This window comes from Brassica napus, chromosome C6 (genome assembly GCF_020379485.1).
Source record: "Brassica napus cultivar Da-Ae chromosome C6, Da-Ae, whole genome shotgun sequence".
NCBI classification, from domain to species: domain Eukaryota; kingdom Viridiplantae; phylum Streptophyta; class Magnoliopsida; order Brassicales; family Brassicaceae; genus Brassica; species Brassica napus.
In genome coordinates, this window is record NC_063449.1 from 2,811,941 (window position 1) to 2,817,940 (window position 6,000).

Here is a 6,000-nt window from a genome sequence, read left to right on the forward strand (position 1 = left end):
AGGTTTGAGCTTAAAAAAAAGGGTTTTGACAGGGTTGACCCTATTAGAATATTAGATAAAAAAAATTTCTTTTTGTTAGCAACAATTTTTTTAGTGTAGGGCTTAAAATTTCAAAAAAAAAAAAATTCCTTCCAAATTCATAAAATTTGATTTTTATTAAAATTGCGAAAAAAAAAATTCCGTCAAAATCGCAAAAATGAATTTTCCGCCAAATCGAGTTTTTTCGCCAAAACAGAGAAAATTGAGTTTTCTTGTCAAAATCGGGAAATCGAGTTTTTCCGCCAAAATCAGGGAAATCAAGCTTTTTCGCCAAAACTGAGAAATCTAGTTTTCGGCCAAAACCGAGAAATCGAGTTTTCCTGCTAAAACCGAGAGGATCGAGTTTTTCCCGCAAAAATCGGTTAACGGGGTTTTCCACCAAAACCGAGAAATTTAGTTTTGCCGCCAAAATTGGAGAATTGAGTTTTTCAGTCAAAACCGAGAAATCGAATTTTTCTGCCAAAACCGATAAATCGAGTTTTTCCGCCAAAACCGAGAAATCGAGTTTTTCCGCCAAAACCGAGAAATCAAGTTTTCCCGCCAAAACCGGGAAAACGGAGATTTATCGCCAAAACCGAGAAATCGAGTTTTTCGCCAAAACCGAGAAATCAAGTTTTTTGCCAAAACTAGAAAATCGAGTTTTTCGCCAAAACCAAAAAATCAAGTTTTTCCGACAAAACAAGAAAATCGAGATTTCTCGTTAAAGCTGAAAAATTGAGTTTTTCGTCCAAAACTTGAAAATCGAGATTTTCCGCCAAAATTTGAATATTAAGTTTTCCCGCCAAAACCGGGAAAATGAGTTTTCCGCCAAAATTGCAAATCAAATGTTCTCAACAAAATGACATTTCCCGTCAAAACTGCAATATTCTAGTTTTTCGGTAAAATCGTATAATTTTCCGCAAAAATCACAAAAATCGAATTTTCCGTCAAAATCTCAAAATTGTGTGTTTTCACCAACAAATGCAAAAACTTATTTTTTTGTTGAACTTGCAAAATCTTATTTTTGGCCATAACTGCAATAATTTAAATTCCCGCAAAATTTTGTTCCAAAAACCGCAAAACATTGTTTGATTATATTATATATCTTTTAATGATATTACTATAATTATCTTTTTTTTGTGAGCAACTTACTATAATTATCTAAATCAGATGTTAATATTATTTGCTTGTGTTTTAAAAGATATTACAAAGCTGGCTAACTATGATACAACTCTGGCCTAGCCTTTCATGCATATATTAGTATGATTAGGGTTAGAATAGGGCTGAGTTTATATTTTACAGGGCTGGACTGGGATAGAAAATCCAATATAACATCCCTAAGTATATGTATTCTCATGAAAAAGTTTGTCATATATTATTATCATACTGATTTTTGAATTAAACATAAACTAATCCCCTATATATTATTTGAGAAGCATTACAACTTCTTTTGTAGCCACATGTCATCATTATAATGATTCTTAGAATTATTAGAGAAATATGTTGGTCCATCTAATTATATAATAAGCTTTTTATTAAACTAACAATAAATTCATCATTAATGTACTTTATTATTTCCTTAAATAAAATTTACGGAATTACCTAATGTGGCTAAAGTATATACGGTAATTAATAATTTTGAATAATAAAGATTTGATAAAAATAGTGTATCTTCTATCATATTTGTTTAATTTTAAACTATTAAGTAAATTAAACAACCACAATAACCATATAATAAAAAATTAGATTTTTTATGTATATGTTATATTTTGAATTTTTACAAACGGCTATAAATTACTAAAACTGTTAAAAGTCTCATATTCAAATTTTATGATCTATGGTTTAAAATTTTTGTTATGAAAAAATACAAATGATTACAAAAATTACATAAGTAAAAAGTCTAATTTAATTAATTATTAAGATTAATATATATATCGTTTTAAATTAAACTATAAACCATATAAAATACAATATTTTAGTTTCAAAATTTATAAAAGTTTTGAACGATCATTGACAACTTATTTTCTTAAAAAAATTATAAATTACTAAAACTATTAATCCCACAATGAAAATTTTGTTATCAGTAATTTAAATTTTTTTCTATAAAAGATACAAATGATAAAAAAAAACTATATGAGTAGAAATCATCATTTAATAGACATTAGTATTAAAAATATACTAAAATATATTATCTATGTTAGTATCATTTAAATTTAATAACATATCATATCAAATATAAAAAAAATATTTTTTGGATTAATAAAATTGATTTATATGTTCGCACCAATTTAGTTATATATTTAATAGTTACTGACTTTTAATTATTTAATATATATTTATTATTTCATAATATGTAAAAGTATTTAACACATAAACTAATTTATATATATAATGTTGATCCCGCGTAAAGCGCGAATCTTAACCTAGTAAGTATTTATAAGACGATTATGTTCCATATGTGGGTAAAACACCTGGTTTACCCAATATTTCCTCCTCCTTTTTCAACTATTCATGTTTCTTTATCCAAAACTTTCATTTAAATAAATCATCGTGAAGGTAATGTAAATGAGTTGATTTATCTTTTGAATAAAAAGCATTAATGTGCAAAATTCATTTTGTGGAACAAGACAAACTCAGAAAATTTAATTTTTAGGAACGGAGGAATGAGTAGGTACCAAGAGACGTCGAGATCAGTGCACCAATCATCTGCATCGAAAGGATCGGTTCCTCTGAAACTGACGACGATGAGATTCGGATTTGTGCTCGACGCCTTGAATACGAAGGCTTGTGTCAGGTTTCTTTCTTGGTAAGTTACAAATATAACAGAATTTAGAGATATCTTTACAGATGTTAATTAGATTTATGTTTTTTAGAAAGAACAAACAAATCTAAGTAACATTATCTCAAGGTTCTAATATAAAATTTATATTGTAAAAAGGCGTACGTTGTAAGAAATATTGTTTTAGAAAAATGGGATTCTTATAGTTGTTATGAACAGAGTACATGGGATCAAAAATTATTTGTGGGTTGATGTTAACACATATTTCATCTGTTTATATATAACTTTATTATTAAAATTTTTTTTGTTATTTATTGAAAATATAAAAATCGTATTTAGGGGATTTACCAAATATGACTCAAAACTTGATTTTGATTGCAAAAGTATACTCAAACTTCAATCAAATGCAAAAATAACCCAAAAGCCTTGTGAAATTACAGTCCGCCCCTTGTGACCAAACAAAAAAACAGAACTAATTTTTACGAATATATCCCCGCTAGGCCTGGGTATTTTAACCTGGGTCCGAAGACCCGAACCGGAACCGACCCAAAAATACCCGACCCGGAACCGGACTGAAAATTTACAAGTACCTTTTGGGTCTAAATTTTTTTTACCCGAAAGAACCGGAACTGAAAAGGAACCGACCCGAATAGACCCGGACCCGAAAAGAACCGACCCGAATAGACCCGACCCGATAAGAACCGATTTGTACCCGACTTAAAAACATGTATATCTAAAACTATGATGTTTTTGTGTTCTATTTTATATATATTATTTTATGATTTAGTTGAAATATCTTTTGTTAACAACATTTGTTATTATTTTTTAATATTTTTAAAGTAATATAAAGCTTTAAAATGTAAAATTTAGAGTTTCAAAATGTTTTATTTTAATTATTAATAGTTCATTTAAGTTGTTTTGTAAAATTTTAGATATATATGACAAATATTCAACTAAAGTTGATGGAATTGAGTATATCATGTCCTTTTCAGATCCTAAATACCCGAATCCGACCCGGACCCGATATGGACCCGAAAAATTACGGGTATTTTATGGGTATTTTAATTATAGACCCGAGGTGATCCGGACCCGAGAAGAACCGACCCGAACCCGAACCAAAAATTTCTAAGTACCTATTGGGTCTAAATATTTTGAACCCGAAAAGACCCGGACCCGAAAGGAACTGGTCCGAACCCGACCCGAAGACCCGAACGCCCAGGCCTAATCTCCGCTAAGTCTTCTGAGTCTTCTGAGATTCTATTAAGTCTTCTGGACGACGTCCACGGAAGTCGTCTGGTATAGTTGATCTTAAAAATAATTTATAAATTTTGTAAAAAAATATTTTGATAAACAAAAAAAGTAAAATCATGTAATTATAAACAGTTTTAAGTGATATAAATTAAGATATAATAAAATTGAATTGTTTTCAACATAAATGAGTGAAAGTAGTGAATCATGATATTCTTTGGTCTAAGGTTTGGCAACATATGTTGTAGTATTGTATGTATTCTTAGGGTTAGATTTTGGAAAGCTTAAATGTTTTTTTGAAAAATTAAATTTTTATCTACATGTGATTATTTATGTGTATAGTAAGCACTTTTTAAGTTTAATTTGATTTTATGAAGTGTTTATTTAGTTAATTTAGTTTAGGGGTTATGTTTAGGGACTAGACGACTAACATGTAAGTCGTCTGGGAAGTCTTCTAACTCCCGCTAAAAATATTTTAGTTTCCCGCTAAAAATATTTTAGTTTCCCGCTAAAAATATTGAAGTATTCAGGGCGACTTACAAGTAAGTCGTATAGTAAGTCTTCTGATCGGAAATATTTAACCTTATTGGAACTTTTATCTCCATATATAAAAAAAATATTTACACATTCTCTCTCCTCCTCTCAAATACATTTTGATTCGAGAAAAGACTCAAAATGTAAGAACGGATAAAACACCATTTATGAGATACTCCAATACAATATACCCAATCCAAAATCGATATAATCCAATGATGATCCAATAAAACTCGTACGACCTGAAAATTTGTCTTGCCAATCAATGTCTAAGAATTACGAGATGTATAGATGGTAGAATATGCATTATTCTCAGGAAATAAAGGTTAATTCCAAATTAAAAGTTACAAAATATTATGCTACCAGTTGATTTTAAGGTTAAATTCCATAAGACTCAATACATTATTGGATCATTCTCGTTTTATAGAGATTATTTGAATTCTCATAATAAGGTAATGATAATGCCTCTGATTGAAGTGATAAAATTTGCAGATCAAGATGGTAATCAGGTAAAGGTGAGCGTGGCATACCCCTGGCTACCGTCGAGGTGCAGCATCTGCTCTAAATGGGGACACAAAGCTAAAGAGTGTGTCTCAAACAAAGTGGTAATACTCAACAAGGAGGAGGACTCAACCGTGGTGATTGTAGAAGCTGATCCAGAGAAAAGGATTGGATTGGGTAATGCGAAGGAACTGGTGGATGGTTTATTACAGGAACTAGAATCACTTCCAATAGGAGGAGATTCAGGTGTGGTAGGCATGCAAGCAGGAAATGTATTGGAAACTATCAATGAAGTTGATGCTTCTCAAGAGGCAGAGAATGTTGAAACCGCTATGGAGAAGTAAGGGTTGGAAATGAGCGCTTGTTGTGGCTGGTTAACAGCAACAAAGACATTTAAATCTTCCTCGCTCTTTGAGAAATTTGATAAGTCTTTGAGCTCTGACTCGCATGGCAATGGTTTAGCCAGTTCTGAGACCGACAGGGTGATCATCTCACCTTCCCGTTTCCAACCACTCTTGGATGACGAGGATAGTGTGGATGCTAAGGATACTATAGACAACCTAGAGGAGGGTGAAATAAGATCTGTGGCGAAGACAAAAGATAAGAAGGGAGGGTCTCAAGCCAAACGGTCCAAGAAGGGGTATCAATTGGGTAGATCAAAGGATCTGAAGGCAATGAACATGAAGGTACAACACAAAAGATCTTCCGTTAGGAAGATATGACGTCTTTCTTTGCTTGGAACATGCGTGGGTTCAACAAGCCACGCAAACACGGGGTTCTCAGAAAGTGGGTCCAAACGGAGAAACCTTTATTTGGATGTCTACTAGAAACAAGAGTTCAGGAGAGTAAAAAGCAGGAAATTGTTAAAGCTGCGTTACCAGGCTGGAAATCTATAGCGAACTATGACTATCATCATCTTG